Here is a 17900-nt window from a genome sequence, read left to right on the forward strand (position 1 = left end):
GGTACACCAAATGAGTTGTTCTAATGAGCCGTGTGTAGCCCCACAGGCTGTGGGCTGTGAGCATTCCTGGCTTACAACATCACCATAAACTTGAAGGCATTTGGCTGACAGCTAGTGGTATATGAACACAATTAAATTAATTTTACCTTCACCTGAAATTAAAGTTGTGTGAGGATCAAGACTTATCAGAAAAGAACCTGCTTAAAACCTAAACCCAAAGGTTAACTCATGGATGGGTTTGATTTCCAGGGAAAACAATGTGCAAGTCTTCTTGATCACATTCATGTTGCAGTCTACTTACTGCAATATACAATAATATGATGTACAGCTTTAATGACAGACTGTTATCTTTAGCCATAAAGTCATAAATAAGCATCTTTATCCAATGAAAAGTTCTGTCCTTTTCAATGTTGCAACATTTTCTTGTTCTCCTCTAAAGCAACTTTTATATGCTTATGCTTATTAACATAACTGTCTCTGCTCCTTAAAAGAAAAATACAAACCCTTATTTTTCACACTTTTTAAATAAATAACTTCTATGACTCTTTTTGTAAAAAGGTTAGTCTGAACCCAATTCACATTAAAGCAGGAGGTAAAGACCTTTAATATTTACAGTTTAGAGGGGAAAATTAAGGTCTAGGAGATACCTAGTACCTGATGGGCTCATTAAAAGAAGCATAATTCAACCATTCTTTGGTAAAATAAACAGTTTGCTAATATTTAAAATGACTACCTACACTTTATGAAACAAACGTCACTTTATATGAAGGGTGAAGGCAAAGATGAGGAAGAGGAGCTGACTTCATTTTAGAATACGAGTAGAAACACACTAATGATGCCAAAAAGACGTGCTAAAGTTTCCAGATTATGCTGAAAAGCAGGCCACGCACATGAGCGCTTAAGTACAAGTTAATGAATATTTGGCCATGTGTAGTCTCTATGCACTGCTGCAGTGTTCATGAATCAGAGTGGCAGCATCTCTGCAGACCGCTGAGTCCTGGAAATGTTAATGAAGCAGTGCGCAGAAGTCATAACTATTGCCACTGTCAAGTGGCCATGGAAATGATTATCTGGTAAGATGTTGGAGGCAGAGCTGCTATCACCTAAATTCTCATGGAATTCATCTGATTTACTAACTTCTCACTGCATCAAGACTTTTAGTTTGTCACGGCAACCTAGGAGCAGATAGAGGAGTAGGATGTCATCAGGCAGCAGTCATAATGCAAGCATGAGTTAAATGACTCTAAAGTTAATGATCCAGATTCTTCACTGCAGCCGCGAGGCACACCACGTAACTTGGGGGAGGTGCACAGATGCAGTAAATTACTTTGGATGCCGTTACCATGACCCTGGGCCAGCTGTGTATCAGACCAGACCGGTGGCATAAGTTACAGTATGCAAACTGCTGCTGTGAGTGGTCCTGAATGGCCATTATGGCAGCTCTGCAATGCCAGCACGGTGCTGAATCCCTGCAAGGAAGCTTTCCCCTTCCCCTTCCCCTTCCCCTTCCCCTTCCCCTTCCCCTTCCCCTTCCCCTTCCCCTTCCCCTTCCCCTTCCCCTTCCCCTTCCCCTTCCCCTTCCCCTTCCCCTTCCCCTTCCCCTTCCCCTTCCCCTTCCCCTTCCCTTCTTGTAGGGTTGAAGGCAACACAGGAGCTGCTATGTTTTTCTCTGCCCCACTAGAGGATTGCTGCACCCTGAATAATCTTTCCATTGCTGCTGGCCCTTTTAATCCAGTAAAATGCTGTAAATCATCTCGAACACAGGGTAAAAGCTAAGGCAGTCTACTTTTCCTCGATTTGCACTTGTTTCTGTTTTACGTCCTATTTTATCATAATAGCGTGGACACTAATTTTGCTTTACTTGTAAAGCCTAGATCCAAGGAAATGCTTTTAGTAGTATCAAAAGGCTATTAATCTGTGTAAGAGACAGTAACTGAAAAGTGATGTTATTGACAAAATGCAACAGCATCCTCTCTACAGTTTCCACAGTGTGATCACATTAATGCATGTTAAAGCTGCCTGCCTGCCTGATCTGCTGCCTGCTTTTTGGTGATAAGTATTATCTATTATATTGCAGGGGCTTTTAGTCAGAGCCTAGTATATTTTGCCGTTTTCTGAATTTATTTCAAGATCTTAATTTCAGGTTTTATCACCTGCTGATAATTGTTACAGACAAAATAACAGAAATTAATCTAGTTGAAGAACAGGGAGCAACATCTGCAGCCAGGGACACCAACAAACAGAAGTTTGGAGGTAGCAGCTGAATCATGTGAAAGTAGGACAGACCTAGCAGGGAACAGCCACCATTCATCTGTGCAATAACATCCATGCAGTTTTAGTCATAGCTGTAAAATTAGTTGGGTTTTAGTGAGCTGCCACTCCCTGGGGGTAATGTTCAGCCTACAAAAAGCATGTCTAGATTTCTTGCATTCTTGTTTTCTTATCCCAGTAACCTGGCTTCTGAAGGCCTCCCCTCCCCTCCCCTCCCCTCCCCTTCCCTCCCATGGGATATACCAGAGTGGGGCAATACATCTCAAAGCAGTCACTGTGGTAGGAGACAGGAACTCCCAAAGCCTGGGTAAATGTCAATGCCATGGAGCAACTATCACCCCTGAAAGGTCAGATACCGCAGTTCCAGCACATTCTGGGCCAGGCAGCAAGCAACCAGTCAAGCATATCAGTTCAGCATAATAATACAGTATTACATTTATCTGACCAGCGTGAAATGAGCCGCAGTCCCATGCTTTGTTTTCCTTGACTTCCTTTTTATGTACCTATAGAAGCCAACTGCATTTAGACTGAATAGAAACACCTAACACCAAAACTGTGATCCTCAAACTCACTCAGCTTCTATTCTGTCTAATCCTCACCATTTACATTTGCTAAATACCTAGCGCAGAGCATTAAAATTACAGCTGTGATGTGTCTGGGATGCCCCTGGGACTAGCTTTTATGTGTCTGAATCTGCCTCTTCCTCCTGCGTCCTGAGCTAGTGTTTGCAGAGAGGTGAACCTTGGTCTTTGACTTACAAAGCATGTACAGGCCTCTCCTCCTACAAAAATCAGTACCCCGAAAGAAAGCAGTTATTTCTTCTTTCTTTTTTGTGGGGTGGGTTGGGGAAGAAAGAGTCTAGGAAGTTTCCAGGCTGCAAATCCCAAATGGAAGTCCAGTGCTGCCTGGTCGTGCTACGGCACTAATTCAGCACAAACCCACTCTTCTGGACATGCCTGTAGGCTGCTTTCTGTATGGTATGCCATTTATTTATTTATTTATTTAATTTATTTATTTACTTATTTATTTGTGGATCTAGCTGTCCTACATCAGGGTGCCTAACAGTTAGGCACTGCACTGCCTAGCACTTTTATTCCTGTGTTCACATAGGTTCTTATACTGCCTGGTTGCTTTGTGTATGGGGTGTGTTTTGGGAGCTACATTTTAAAAATCTATTTAATGAATTTGTCATATTGTCAGTTTGTTAAATTGAAAAAGCATGCCAAGAGCAGGAGCTTAATTTTCTTGAATTTACTAACATACACAAACTTTATTTTTTATTTAAACCAAACAACAGCACAAGGAAGAAAGCAGTGGTAGATGCTAACAGACCTTTCATGCTTTTACCGATTACATATTGCAATAGAGCAGAGATTATATATTGATTCCATAACATTTTTCAAAATATTAGTTGAAGTTTTCACAATCACCATGACTGATTATTTAGACAAGTAGAGATAAATCACTCATATGATGACTAATCACTGGCAATGACTTCCTTTCCTTGGATGATTATTCTATTGGAGATTATTGAACAAACTAAAAGTTTCTAAAGCTGTTTTTTTTTTTTTTTGTGGGAGAGCCAACACTTTTTAGAAGGGCTCTGCATATTATAACTTTACTAGGGCAGACTGCTGATCGCTGCCTTCACTCTTCTGACATTATCAGAACATCTAATTTCTACTCCGCTTTAGGGTCATGCTAAATTAGCGATTTAAAACAGTTGCTGTGATGTTGACAGTTTTAATTTGTTCCAGCTGATATTCTAGTAGGCCTATTGTCTGTTCAAAGTAGATTCTGTGGTTCTGAAAGAGACAGTTTCTGTATTTTCTGAATGCAATGCAATTTGTACTCATATTGCAGCTTCAGACATCTCCTTGGGGCAAGTCTAATTGAAGTTGCCTGATTTCTGTTACCAATCACAGCCATTTCAAACTGCATTTCTTTTCATCTCTAATGCTTTAAGCTCCTGCTGTATTAGCAGGCCCACTCAGGTGTAACATTTTCTCTGAATCTGTCTGCTTGACCACAGCCCTCTGGTTTGCTTCAGTCTCCCAGCTAACATTTAAAAGCACCTGATGAGCTCTGAGACCATCTGATACTTATGAGAACTTGTTTATCCTTTCTTAAAATGGTTGCATGGAAATTAAACCGTAAATATGGCTCTGACTCACCTTTCAATAAGTTGTACCTTAGATACCTGCAGTCAGCTTTAGCGCAACTCCCTACAGTGTGGGGCAGGAGTCTTCATGAATATGAGGATCAAAATCCATCCCTTTACCTTTCCATAGACATTTAAAGGCCTAGTATTTCAACAGTACCGAAGAAAGTTATGTTACTGGATCACCACACAGAACTGTATGTGATTTTTTTATTGGCAAGAAAAAAGCTTTTTTGTTGTTGTTGTTGTTGTCAGTACACGACGGGTTATGAAGAGCTAAACATAAGCTTGCATGCACTTGTGTTGTAATTAATAGAACTTATAAAAGAAAGGGTGAAGTTGGAAATTTCCCTGAGAATACATTCTCTGTGGTAAAAATACACAGATGTAACAAGCACTGCTTTAGGTTTTAGGAAAAGCATGTGAGGGCTTTACTTACTCTTCTGATTTCAGAAAGATGGCAAATGCTTGACATTTGTAGATATCTTCTGTCTCAAAGCCATAAACAGAACTCTGTTAAGTGTAATCATCTCATCATTAATTATCTCCTTTTCTGTTTTTGTTTTTGACCTTAGTGTAAATTGCATTTTAAATATCTTTGATTTGTTGAATATTGTGCCTCGTGTTAGACTCAGTTTGTAGGGATACATCAAAACACTTTTTTTTTTTTCTTTCTAAGCAAATAACTAATCATGCAAAGCTTTCTTCTCAGCAGTTCATGAACTAGCTTTTTCCATGTGGTTTTCCATCCACACACAGGTTTTTTTTCTTTCTCCATCTCTTCTTTCAACATCTAAGCTTTTTTGTCTGTTTGTTTTTCTTAGAAACAAATGTTTGAACTCGGATGTGCCTCTTAATTAATAGCTTTCAGGAAGAAAGCCAATGAAGACAAAGAGGCAAGAAGCACTAACAGGAGAACCAGGACTTGTTTTGCTCGAGTGTCTTCGACAATGCTTAATATGAGCAGTTGAGGGAACCTCTGCCCCGGCTTCCCTTTCCCTCCCCTCAATGCCTGCTTTTTCCCCATTAGGAAAGGCATTTAACGGAGCATGGAGGCAGGTAATTTGGATCTTGGGACAAAGAGGGGAGGATGGAGTTTAAGACAGGAGATGATCAGGGTGGTCAGCAGGAGAGTTGCTTCTTGCAGCGTCTTAGCATGGTGGTATGTTCTAGCTGCAAAATAACACAAGGGCAAAATAACGCTTACGTGAGACCCCAGGCTTTCAGTGGAATAGACGGGAGATCTACAGATCCCCTCTGCCACGTAACCTCCATATGGTGAAATGGAGTCAATATAAGGAGTCAATTCCACATTTTCTCCAAAGTGTACAAGATACGTTTTATCATCTTTAATTTGGAGATGGGGAAATAGGGCACCAAAAATTAAGTGATTTACTAGTGAAGAAAACCAAAGGTAGGAACAGCAGCAGAATTAAAGCCCTCACACTGTCCAGTTTTACCTCTGTTTATGTTTTGTCATGAGGCTGCATACAGAGACTTTAAAAATTAATCTCATTTGTGAAATAACTTAAGACACTAACCAGACCTTCACTAGTTTAGTGTACTGCAAAACCTTCACAAATATTTAAAGGTGGCACAGTAGTAGCTAGATAATTGATTGTGAATTAATTCTGATGCTACTTTGAAAAAATCTAGAGCCCGATCCAGAGCTAACACAGACCAATATATTTCCATTGAAATCACACTTCTTGACCAAGTTCAGCATTGCAATATTTCCCTTAGTAATAATACATACAAAGTGGAGTATTTCAGAAATTACAGAATGGAAATTATGGACAAAACTACCATGCTAAGAATCATTATTGTAAATCCCTAATAACATATTATATGCACATGGGTCCCATTGTAGAACATAAAGCATTTTTTATTTCAAAAGTATTTTTTAATGTGCAGCACTTTCATCCCATACGTAACATTATACAATTTTCCAATTAAATAAAAATGTGTAAGGAAAATCTTATTTTTATATAAAATCCAGACATATAATACTAAAAAGACACAGATTGAGAAAAGCTCTGATTTTTGTTGTTTGTAAATATAAATATGTGCAAGAAAACCTTTCTCCCACAGGGTTGGTGACCTCTGAATGAATTATTATGGGAAAGTGAATTCCTCAGCGGAACATCAACATTCAGGCTAAGGTCCTGAGGATATACTTGGGTCCCTGTAAATCTTTGCCAATAATGTTCTATCTATCACATTGTTGTCTAAAATAATGATGCTCCATTTTTAAGTTAAATCATAGTGCACTAGAAATGCATGGAACTAGTGGAGTCTACTGAACCATGACATTAAAAATTATAATCATTCTTCATAAGTCTCTGGAGACTTGAGGTCATCCATGAAGCTTTTGTTAAACTTTTTTCTCTTGAACTTGTCATGCTATCAACTGAAAAAATAAACGTACCAACAGACTTCTAGCAACATTAGAACCTACTAAATCCAGCAAGATCTAAGAGAGAAATCTTGTATACTTATTTCATTGATATAAAAGTTTTCAGAAGGCTTAGCCTTCTCATTTAAATAACCTAGCAAAGAAGAATACTTTCCAAAAAAATGTTTTATACTTTCAACGCCTGGTGGCTATATCATTCATCAAATCTCAGCCACTGGAAAGAGTGGATTTTTTTCTTACATTCAGCAGATCTTAATAAACTGTATCTAAGAAGATTATTTGACATTAATATGTAGTTTACATACAGTACATCTTTTTCAATCCACTGAAACTCTTCACGATATATGTATTCATTACTGTGTGGTAATCAGTGTGGCTTTCTTGGGTCAACACACCAAATCAAGAGGTATATTAGTTTGTTTGCTTTTAAGAGAGATTGCAGTGGAGATGCTATAGTCAGAGGTACTAATTATAATATAATATATTAGAGTTTACAGCAGCTGTTGACATTTTAAATCCATAGTCCAAATTTATTAATTGATCTCAACAGCGGAACATCATATTCAGCTTGCTGTTGACTCCTACATTTCATTGAAAAATGATATTGCTTCACCTTATGTATCAGAATCAGTTGGCAGAGAGCTTTTCTGCTGCAGAGATATCTATACTAAATTTGTATCACAGATTAAAAGAGAAGGAAATGTTTAAAATGACATTAAAATTGAGCAGTAAATTTTTCACTTTAAAAAAAAGAGGGGAAGAAGATATCTCATTTCTCATTTCTCACGAAAGGTAGACAACTAATTAGTCTCACTCCAATTAATACTTGTGTTATACAGAAGATGATTGATTCTGTCTAGATTTTTGTCCTTTGAACATATGGCAACAAGGAACATTGAAAGTTTTCATCTTTCATTTTTGTGCTGGTACCTTAAAGTGCGAATATATGGGTTATGCTCAGACAGTGGTGTATTATTTTGGCTGCAGAAATAAGTACTTGATATTTAATCACTTTATTTCCATGCTTTTCCTGCTAAACAACAGGTCTTGGCCATGCAGAAAGAATATTGACCACATATACAGTCTACAGATGGCTTTTGAAAGCATATCCAGACTGGTGATTCCAGTGTGGAGAAGAGGACATAACAATAATGGGCACACATCAAATACAGGTTTAATGTAAGATGCAGAGACTAGACCTTTTGCAAGATAGTTGTTTACAAAAACACACACACAACTAGCCTGTCTTAATTTCCTACAGCCTGTCCTATTAGACTGCCCTCTCCCTCAGCTCCTGCTCTCTTCCCATTCTTACAAGCCTCCTGCCCAAATCCCCACTCTGACGCACAGGCAGATCCTGACACAGTCTTGACCAAGGAAGCTACAACCTCTTTCCTCAAATAGCTTCTATGTGTTCTACAGAAACTGCTTGCACACAGGCATGCACAGCATGGCTAGTGCAATGCAAGGTTGCCTGCAGTTGTATGAAAGCAGGCCCACAGTGAAACATTTGGAGCAAAATCACTTGCTGAAGATGGTTTGCAGTATGATGGAGAAGAGTAATGGGTCAAGCTCTGGGAGCCAAGGTCCTGCCAATGGAAGGAAGGGTGCTGGAAGCAGTTGTGGAGAAAAGCTGTAGCTTGTGGTTTCTAGAACATAGATCAGTTACTAGTCTCTCCATTTAAATGTTAACACTCTTTCAGCCTCCCCAACCCACCCATTCGAGGGATGGTGATGTAGGAAAAGAGTTTGCTAAACTGTGTGATAATTACTTTGGAAAAAGTTAAATATGATTTGCTTGAACAGGTGCATATTTTAAGCTCTCTTGTCTTCATTATGGGCTAGATTTTCTCAAGCCTGTGGTGGAGCCTTTACCAGCAATAAAGTGCAGACTTCTGACAAGAGGGATACACAACCAAGTTCGCTAATTGAATGAATGCTGATCTTAATCTACCATCCCCTCCTATTTTCAGTTGATTTCTATAAGCTCTCTGCCTATGGCTGTCTACATTTCATCAGTGTCCTCTATGCCATTTCTCTTTCTTTTTCATTAAAAGAAAGAGGGAGAGGGGACTGTTTTCTGAAGAACTGTGTAGAAATCAATTGCAAATTCATACACACAGATATCCTAAAGGAGGCAGACGAAGACAGATCTCCCAGTGTGACTGAACACTAGTCCACTGCAGACTGGGCCACAAGCACTGGGCCACCTGCCTCGATGGTTTTCTTCATTTCTGTGATTCAGAAATGTTCCCTGGCACAAGTCACAGCAGTGCTCCTCACTGACTGCTGCTCTTCTGGCCTGCTATGAAGGGAGAGGACTGCTGAGAAGTGGATTTACCACAGCCAGAGTGCTTTCCCATTCTGTATGCTTTCCTTTTCCATGTGTACACGACATGTAGAAGGAGCACAGAGGCAGGCTGGTACTTAGATGTAGCTTCTCTTTGAGACAACAAATCTGTTGTCCCCTGTTCAGTGGCATCTTTACAAAATCTAACCTCAGCCTCCTCTGTAGAATGAATTAGGCCCGTGATACTTGAAAGTGCTCAGAAAATAAGGCAAGAGAAATCCACTCATCCTGAGAAGCAATAAACAACATAATTTGAACAGTATGTAATTGAACAGTGCTACTTCTGTAAGCATTTTCTGGCCTTAGCTTGTAAATTAAATCAATTCCTGATAAAGAAATACATGAAAATCCAATATCATTACTTTACTTGCTCATATACCTTGATAGAGGAATATTTTTCTGTAACAAAGCATATTTTCTGCACTGCTGAACTACACTCATCTGAACAGGATCTGCCTCTTTTAGATTTATACATTTACTTGAGTGGCTTGCCTGCTTGAAAAAGGGAGTTTTGTGAATCATTAAAACAAGATAAGCTCATAACCACAAACCACTGTCTAGGATTTTTATGGAACAATATGCATGTTAACAGAAGAGTCACTAATTTTCAAACATGATCATCAGTACATATTCAGGTTTTTGCTTCATCAGTGGTTTATGGACCACTTATAGGGCTTTCGTGATTCACCTGAATCTGGCAGAAGAGTACTTCAGTGACAGTAAGAGTGAACTGGATAGGAAACCAATGTCCTTTCATTTTTCCAGTATTTCCAAAGTACTTCTTTTGTAAAGAAAGCATCTTGAATGGCACCAACTGTGAACAGTTTGTTGCTCTGTGATGAGGCACTTTGCTTCCCTGGAATGAAAAGAATCTTCAGGAGCCAGATCCTCAGCTGGTGTGAATATATGAATAGCACCGAAGTAAATACACTGCCATTTAGGCTGCCTCCTGATGTTCCCCTTCATTCCCAGAGAGTGATGTGTGTCATCACACTCACACAAACCTCGCCTGGCTGATGTTACTCAAGATGCTATTTGCAAAGGAGGAGGGCTTTGCTCACTGTAAGGTGAAAGGGGCAGTGCTTCTCTATCCAGTTAATTCTCTCCACAACTGAAAAACTGTTCAGAAGCTATTGGCTCAAGCAAATCACCACAACATATTTTTACTTCCAAAGCAGAAAACAATAAGCAGCTTCTCAAAGGTACATCAGTAAATTGAGGAGAATGGAACTACAGTCATTTATTCTGGTTGAGGGTCTGCCCTAGCTTTTAAGAGTATGTTTTTTATATCTGACTAATTCTTCATTTTCCACACACTAACTTCTGTTGCAAAAAACTTGTTTTCCTGGTGCCAAGGAAGTTCAGGGATCACCATGTACCACACATAACAAACACTGTGCAATAATTCTCTTATACTGAATCTAGGGACTGGAGTAGAGACAGCATTGCATAAGGAACTAGAGGGAGGAAAAAAGAGGAGTCACTGAATTATATGCAGCAAAAAGATACTGAAAGAGACCCCAAGGGAGCTCTTCAAGAAAAACAAAAGTAGACAAAGAAGATAATGAGAAATGAAATAGTGAAAGCAGAGGAAAGGGACAGAAGGGACAGAAGAAAGGTGTTTACAGTTTTCTTTGGCAATAACATTAGGAAGGCAAACTTTTTTTTTTTTCTTTTTTTTTTCTCTTTGTGGTCGGCTGTGCCAATGTCTCTAGCATGGATGTTTTAAGTGAAGTAGTGAGAATATCCAGCCATGCTTTGCAAAATTAAAATACTAAGATCCAATCTAGTTTAAGAAATCTTTCCTATATATATTAAAAAAAACCACAACAACAACAACAAAACAACAACAAAACTTGTGTAAATCTTCTATATGTATTCCTTTTAATTATGACTCACACCTTTGATTTAATAAGTAGTCCTACTACAAGTATCATTTTGCTGTGATGTGCTAATCATAAACTTTCATTGTTTTTAAAAGCATTAAATGACTTGTACATAAACCAAAACACAACACTGATTTCTTTACTTTGACTATAATGTCAAGCTGATGACTACTCCTCTGAAGGAAGAAAGTGGCTTGTGTCCTCGAAAGTAATGTAGACGTCAACACCTGAGGCTAGATGGGAGGAACACCATGAAGTGCCCCACTATCTTCGAGAATTTTGGATCTCTTGGCTAATCTCTCCCATTTCCTATAGGTCTTCTGAGTTTGAATAAGGCATGAGGATGTATCAAAATTATTGAAGAAGCCTATATGTAAGCTTGGACTGGGCACTGGCACAGGTTGTCCAGAGAGGTTATGGAGTCTCCATGCTTAGAGATATTCAAAAGCCACCTGGACAAGGTCCTGGACAACTGGCTTCTACGTGACTCTGCATGTGCACAAGACCTCCACTGTCCCCTTCAAATCTCAGTCATTCTGTGTGATTCTGTGTGTGCAGATAACACATTCAATTACTAGAAATGTACAAGTGTGTGACAGTAGTCTACTGAACAAAAATTCACCACCTCAGTTTCTTGTTGTTGCTAGGGTTTTAGAAAAGCTCAAAAGGCTGAAGTGCCAAAAGACATGACATGCATTTCTATCACAGCTACAAATTCCACAGCTACACAAATAAGTATATACAATTAATCACATTTGCCTGGCTGAAGGACAAATTAAAAGAATATCCTATATTATGAAGAGCCTTGGGTTACAGCTGGCAATCGCACATAAACGTGGTAAAAATAAAACTGGCTTTTTCACTTTATTTTTCTTTCAGTCTTTGAATCATCTAGCTAATAACATATTCAAAAGATATTAAAAGTTTAATGGAATTTACCATAAGTTACATGCAGACTTCTTTATTCCTAAAGGATGATTATAATTATTTGAATTCTTCACTTCATTAAAGATGTTTAAAATAAACCCAAAGAAAGTATGTGAACATTCTTCGATGGCTCAGTTCAGATATGAATACAACTTTGATTTTTCAGAAAAAAATTGTTTAGTGAAGCAGAACTTGCTTTTAAAATAAAACTGATTCCTCTTTTCTTTACTAGATTATGCATTTTTGTTGGCTGCATGGATATGGCTAGGGCAATTCATTGCTGGGGGTTACTTCTTCAAACTGATGTGGCAGGTTTTCTGCATCTTTATAAATCGCTAAGAGAAGACTAGTCCCTAATTAGAAGAGGTAAAGTAAATGTACAAGCAACTTGGTTCCATCTCAGTTGTTAATATGGGGGTGGATTCTGGTACAAAGTCTGATAAATCTAGTTCCACAGTAAAAGTAGCTGGTGGTAAACCAGAGTTTAATTGCAACAATATCAAGTGTAAGTTTGTTGATTTGCAGTGGTATAGGAACATATGTATATATGTTAACAATAAAACATAAAGTATAGCAATGTCTAACTTTTGTGAGTCTTTTTACAAAATAAAATCTTTGCAATATGCTATGTTATAAAAAGCAATACTTTTGTACTGTAATATATTGTAATATAAAGGAATCAGATGCATGAAACAGGAGCTATGTGCAAATATGATGCAGGATAATAGTCCTTACCCAACAGAATTGACAGTTCGGAGTCTGGAGAGGAACAAGAAAAGACGTGTGGAAGAAGGCAGTGAGAGGTGTGCTAATCCTGCATGCCAACAGATACCGTGTAGTCTATGTTCTTGTTGCCATTGTGGCAAAGAGTACTTGAATGAAGAAAATAAAGCAATGAGGAAGACTTCAGCATCTTTTTCTGCACTGATTCTAACTAGTCATTACAAGCTAGTCATTGCAAGCTCTTGGTACTGTACTTTCCGTTCTCCTAGGGTTGTGATCTCTTATCATGGCTGAACACTGTACGTGTTCCTCAGGATTTGATGCCATTGGACCAAAATCACAATTGCCAGGTATATCCAGAGTACTGATTTTCTTGGGGTTTTAATTTCTGAAATAGGGATCTTTCTGATGTATCTGTGTGTTTATACGCTAGTACATAGAGCACATTCTTGTACTTGGAGCTTATCCTTCACAGAATCAGGCAGATTTGCTTAAAAGTCCCAAGCCCCAGATTTCTGACTTGTACAAATCTGTTGTTCTTGAACATCCCTGTGGATGACTATTGAGATTCCTGTGACCCAAATGGGTTCCATAACTTTCCTTTTCCTCAGTCTCGTTGTTGTGCTGTGTAGGTACTCATTTAATCTTCACAGCACTTCGGTTTTATGATCCAGTTACCCTACAGCCTGGGGACGGTGCTCACTGTGGCTGCTGCGTGGGTGTCTGTCATCAAACAAATCTGTTCGTGATCAATCTGTAGTACAACCACAAAACAAGAAGACTGCCAAAAGGATTATAGGACAACTACTCTTTAATTTTGATGGCAGAAATGATGTGCTGGTCCAGACATAAGAAATAAACCAGCTGTACAGATTGCTTATTTTATCTAATACCTAGAAATGACCTCTGGCATATGGTCTGGGCCTTCCAGAATGCCCTTTCCTAAATGTGCCTTCTCTTTCAGTCATAAACTCATAGAGCACCACTCCCTCTCTTTTTTTCTGTTTCTCCATTTATGATCATTCATGTCTCTACCAGAAGAGCATGTTTCTACAGTTCCTTTCCCAAATCTGTGATTTTAAAGACTGCACTCATATTTAGTTTCTATGGAATGTCTAAATTGCAGGATTAAGTAGAGATAAAACAAACTGCTTGGAATCAACTTGGCAGCATAACACATAGCTAAATGAAGGCTAATTTACTCAAATGAGAAATGGAGTATGTTAGTACACAGATGCTGTATGTGCAATGAATGATATCTAAGCTTCATTCTACCACATCTTATCTGCTTTTAATCTTTTGATCAAGTTCAGACAAGAACAGTAGTTGCTTTGTTTATCTTGCATATCTTTGTTTTACACAGGTAGATAGTTCAAAAGTTTGTAAATTCTCACAGTCTGGTTAGTCTAAACAGATATGATGAAATGCACAGAATGTGCATTAATATTGGCCACTTAAATTTGCAGGGAATACCTGTTGAAACAAATCATTTATTTACATTAGGGTTTAACCACTGCCCCTTGCAGCAGATTAAACAGGTAAACCAAGTCACTATACATCACAGAAACAAAAAGAAATACATAGTATTGTCACAATGCTTTCAAATACATGAAGATGTTTTATGTTTCAAATTGTCTGCTCTTAGCAATGTCATAAATACAATGTTATTTTTGTGGTAAGATGTACTGTTCTTATAGAAGCCTTTTGGATAAAGAACATGCATCTGTCTTTTTAGGTTACCTAAGAATGTTGGACAGCTTTGATTACCAAAAATTTATTCTCAGTTGAGATTGTAGCACTTTTAGTTGATGGTCATTACTTCAGTTATATATTATGTTCTTAATGGACTATACTACTTTTGTGCTTTTGCTTTGTGATAAAGCCCTCTGAAATACTTTCTTTGACATTAATTACAGAAGGAGCTGAGTAAGTTTGGATTCTTATGATAAAATATTCAGAAGACAATGGGAACTTGGCCTTAAGTATTGCAGATTTTACTCCACATTTTCAGATGGTCAGATGTTCTTATTCCTAATGGAGTGTTCATTATTTGTTATTGCCACTTTCTCAAGTTGCCTGTCTGTTTTACTGAATGTGTTTCTGAATCAGCAGCTATCAATAAGGCTTGAAAGAAATGTTTCTGTGCAAGGAGCCTTAACATTTCTGGAGACAATAAGTCTTGGGACCTTTGAGACCTTTCTGGTTTTGCAGTAATATTTCTGTCCCTTAGGAACACTGTGTAAAATTGAGGACTTGATTATTTCACTTCTGCAAATCAATGAAACACAGTCAAAGAACAGTAACAACAATGACTTCCCTGCAAATGCACTGCAAAACAAAGAAGGCTAATTACTAATTTTTCCATTCATGTAGACTATACTTCAAATAATCTCTTCAGAGAGTCCTTGAATATTAGTGAAGCTTCAATGTGCACTCATTTTTGAACTAAAAGTAAAGGACATCTTTAACTCCAGACCCACTGGCAATCTCCAGTAAGAACTTCTAAGCTTGGCCCATGCCTGCAGTTAAAGGACCTGAAAGGAATCTTCTCTGCACAATCAGGTGCTTGGTGATCTTTTGCAAAACAAGCACACCTCTGACTTGAACTACCATTATTTATACAAAGCTAACTTGTGAAACTATCTATCTGGCTGCTTCTGATATGTTGTTTTAGCTTGCCCAACTTAACTCTGTTGAGCATGCACATGCACATTAGAGAGGACTAGTGGGAGGGGAGGAGGGAAGGGGAGAAGGATGCAGCACTAAATCACGTATTTCCATACATTTGCATTTTGATGGGTGTTTTTTCATATGTTAATGATCCTTAATGAGCAAAAGGTTACCATACCTCAGTTGGGAATCTTCCTTCAGCTGTTTTCCTCCTTCGTGTTTTCTAGCTTTCATCCCTCATCTCCCTTGCTTCTGCTAGCTCAAGGCTACCAGTTTCCCTGTTTTCTTCAAGGTTTCCTCGTTTTCTTCAGCTTAAGACTACATAAGCACTACAGCACTAAGTGATGAGCAGACGATCTCTTGTTCCTGGCTTCCTTCCCATGACTATCTGCTTAGCTGAAAGTAGAACGAAGACTGACCCTAAGAATGCTATTGTGGGAAGAAGACATTTGCTTATAGATCAAACATAACCACAAATTAAGGTGTAACTTGGGGATGCTGTTTCAAGTACACTGGGAACATTGAGTGCTCCACCACTGTGCCTACTTTTAGGGGAAGCTAGATATGTACCACCAGTCCTTTCCCATATGCTAATGTGCAGTCTGCTGCCAAAAGGCAACATCAGCTGGAATTGTTACATTTTCTAGAGCTAATTTTCTATACTGAAAACAAACAAAATTAACTCACCCTAAAATACGAGTCCCTCCTAACAGTATAACTGATACTAGCCCCTAAACACTCTGATTCCAGTGGCTACACAAATTCAAATAGCTGATCAAGGGTGCCTTTATTGCACCTCTCGGAGGCTTCAGGTTTCAAGTGCCCTAGTTGCGTGTCAGAAGTCCCCCAGTCTGTGGTGTGTTGGCTTTGGCTGGCAGCCAAGGACCCGTTTTTTCTCCCTTCCCTCTCAGTGGGGCAGGGGATAAAATGGCAGGGGATAAAATAGCAGGAAAAAAAAAAAAAAAGAGTGAGAAAACACGAGTCAAGATAATGACAGGGAGATTATTTACCAATTACTCTTGTGAACAAAACTGACTTGATTTGGAGAAATTAACTTTTTTTTTTTTTTTTTTCCAGTTAGTAAAAATATTTACTTACTACTTGTGGTGGTTTTACCCTGCTGGGCAGCCAAACTCCACCACAGCCTCTCTCTCACTCTCCCCGCCCCCCCCCCCCCCCCCCCCCCCCAAAAGAAGAGAGAGGAAAGAAGAAAGTATGCCGGAAAGAAATAAAAGGCTCATGGGTTGAGGTAGGGATAATTTCATTAAAGGGAAAAGGAAGAGGAAAAAAACAAAACAAGCAAAGGCTGCACAGAAGCACAAAGAAAGAGAGAGAGAGAAAAAAATATTCTCTACTTCCTATCAACAAGCAATGTTCAGCCATGTATGGGCTGCTGCAGGGAAAGTTAACACCATCCCTGCCACACCCAGTATAACATCCACTCCTTATTCCACAACTTTTGTGTCACGCTCAGGTTCCACATACTTCAGTACATTGGTATTCTCATCACCACTGTTCCCTGTCCTTTAACAGATATATCTTCAGGTACTTCTTTTCATTCTATACGCTTCTCCCAAAATGTCCATAAGAACTGTTGATGACTTAGGCTTCATCTGCCAAAGTTGTCACTCGGGACTGGTGGAGCAGGATTTCTGGATGCCAGCATCAGCTTAGCTCAAGTCATTGCTGTACTTGCCCACTTCTTGTGAAGCTGACCTGTTGTTTGTTCTGAAATGTCTTCATACAACGCACAGCTTAGATTTCCTTGAGGTATGCACCTGATATCCCCATTCTTTGCATCACCTACCAGGTGTGTCCCAGTCCCTGGGCGAAGACAATCCCACGAGTGGGTTTGCCTTTTCCCAAGGTAGGAGCAAACCACACTGCCTTCCCCAGCTACTTCCCTACACATATCAAGGAGACTTTAGCTCCTCCCACAGTGGGTAGGGTTTTTGTTTCAGTAGGACCAGGATGGTTGCCAGATCCTCTGGTATTAATTAGCCAAGTGGCTTCTGGTAAATTCTGGTGAAGTCCCAGTGTTTCCATGTCCCAGCACCCAATGCTTGTAACATAGTCTGTAACAGTCCATTGTACCTCTCAACTTTTCCAGAGGCTTGTGGATGATAGGGGTTGTGATGGAGATGTGATACACGCATTCAGTGCTGTGCTGCTTGGCCCAGGAGGTTACAAGATTGTTTTGGAAGTGACTCCCATTGTCAGATTCAATTCTCTCTGGTGTACTGTGATGCCACAGCACTTGCCTTTCCAGGCCCAAGATGGTGTTTTGACAGTGGCATGGTTTACTGGCTATGTTTCTAGCCTCCCAGTAGTTGCTTCTAACATGGTGACTATGTAGCACTTGCCTTGGCGGGTTTGTGGGAGTGGTCCCATGTAGTCAATTTGCCTGGTCTCACCATATCAAAATCCTGTGGTGGGGCCATTAGAGCTGGCTGGAACCAGCTGTGTCCAGAATGGGGCAGCCCTGGCCTCTCCATT

At 39.2% G+C, this 17900-nt stretch overlaps 1 long non-coding RNA gene across 1 annotated transcript; it reads left to right on the plus strand.

The window, feature by feature from the left end:
• Positions 1-4388: 4388 nt before the first annotated feature.
• On the plus strand, positions 4389-8167 carry LOC310895908. The gene is made up of 3 exons (XR_014581044.1): positions 4389-4629; positions 5257-5491; positions 6524-8167. It is a non-coding gene; the product is annotated as an uncharacterized lncRNA (long non-coding RNA).
• The last annotated feature ends 9733 nt before the right edge of the window (positions 8168-17900 follow it).

The sequence above is a fragment of the Anser anser genome (assembly GCF_964211835.1).
Source record: "Anser anser genome assembly, chromosome: 3".
NCBI classification, from domain to species: Eukaryota; Metazoa; Chordata; class Aves; order Anseriformes; family Anatidae; genus Anser; species Anser anser.